Here is a 2,047-nt window from a genome sequence, read left to right on the forward strand (position 1 = left end):
AAACCACGAGATCATGACCTAAGCTGAAACCAATAGTCAGCCACTTAACTGACTGAGTCACCCAGGTACCCCAAGAATATATAGCAATTTAAATCTGAATGGTGGCTGGCCGTGGCAGACATCAACATGTGCTACTCAAGTTCCTTCAGTAAAGGACTTGCTACTTACCTGCAAAGACTATGATTAGTAGAGAGACTCCAGCTTATATTTCCTTTAGGATCCCCTTTAAAAATTACCACTAAGGTCTCACTCTAGCCAGGAAAGACTTCAGTCAGCAATAGAGCAAGGCAGTGGTGTAATGGCCAAGCCATTCCTGCCCAGTGTGAGGTCCTCTAACAGACAACCTGTGCCATTGCATGCACAGTTTTCTCAGTCTTACATAATTATCTGATGCTCACAACTGCTCAACTTTATTTCCTCCCCTTTTATTTCTACAAGCATTCTCCCCCCAAAATCCTTTCAAACTTTTAACTCCATCTCAGATATACTTGACAGAGAATCCTCTGTGACTATGGTGGTGCCAATGAAAATTATCATTGATGTATTTTCCTGGAGAACTTGGTTGGGCTCAAGGGGAGAGGAATTCTGCAAAACCTGTAAAAACGTATGAAAATGTATGTGTGCATATGTGAATTTTTCTAAAGAGGTCTTAGCTTTTACAAAGATTCTTAAAGTCATGTCACATAGAATGATGATTGTCAAGTCTCCCAATATCCATTCTTCCCTTCATTTTTAGCTGAGAATGGAAATGTCAAAATAAAGACTCTATTACCCAACTTCCTTTGCAGCATGCCATGAACAGGTGGACATGTTACTAAATAGGAAGAAGAGATCATCATCCTCCTTCTATCATCATGATAGCTAAAGCTTCACCAGACAACTGGAATGTGAGGTGAAAGTCCAAAGTTGAAGACGACAGGAAAGTAGATTAGAAGTCTACATCCTTGGCAATCATGGAGGTGAAAACCTAGTTACAGATTGCCTAGGTCTGAAGGAAGGAGAAATAAACTACTACTTGTTTAAACTATAGTCATGTGGGACTTTCTGTCACTTCCAGCTAAATCTAATTCTAACCAATCCAACGTTCATGACCCCAAAAAGATTAAAAACTAATAACAATTCCTCAAATCAATCTAATTTGTAAACTTTTTTTGAGACAGAGAGAAGAAAGGGAGCAATCAGGAGAGGGGCAGAGAGAAAGGGAGAAGGAGAATCTTTTTTTTTATTATTTTAGAGACAGTGAGATCACAAACAGGGAAGACAGGCAGAGGGAGGGAGAGAGAGAATCTCAAGCAGGCTCCATGCTCAGCATTAAACTCGATGTGGGGCTTGATCCTGTGACCCTGGGATCATGACCTGAGTGAAAGTCAAGAGTCAGCCACTCAACCAACTGAGTCACCAGGTGTCCCATTATTTGTAAACTTCTTGAGGTCAGAACTATCTCTTATTTAGACTGTACAACATTGTACCTAGGACCTAGTTGAAATTCAATATGTATTTTGATCTTGAAAAATGTATGGTAAATGTCTAAGCCCCACATATTGTCAGGACTGCACATTTCAGCTCAAGACTTCCCATTTAATTTGTTTCTAAATTGAATGAATGCCTCTCAAGCCATAAATCCCAGGAGGTGGGCTTTTGTCATCAAACTGTTGAATTGTCCCAAGATATCTATTTTAACTTCAGAATCTGATCTGGTTCCAATACTATTTCAGAGTCGATTTAAATTGTATACAATTATCCAGTGTTTTAAAATGGAATTGCCTTTTTATAATGGAAAAGATGCTCCCTTTATCGAATTTCTGTGAAAAAACTAAGCAGATGACAAGAGTCTGTCCCAAGACAGGGCTTTGGCTGGGAAATTACCATACATTAGTGAATGACCCCTTTCTCTACACTGGCCAAGTCATAGCAGCCTAGGAACTCAAAAGAGCTAAAATAAGAATACTGAAAGTTGATATTTTATGACAATCACAGCCAAGAACATTTTAAAGTTAAAAAAAAAGTTTTGGTATTCACCCATAACATATTTTCAATCCATTTCCCA

The sequence above is a fragment of the Crocuta crocuta genome, unplaced genomic scaffold, assembly GCF_008692635.1.
Source record: "Crocuta crocuta isolate KB4526 unplaced genomic scaffold, BGI_CrCroc_1.0 scaffold749, whole genome shotgun sequence".
NCBI classification, from domain to species: Eukaryota; Metazoa; Chordata; class Mammalia; order Carnivora; family Hyaenidae; genus Crocuta; species Crocuta crocuta.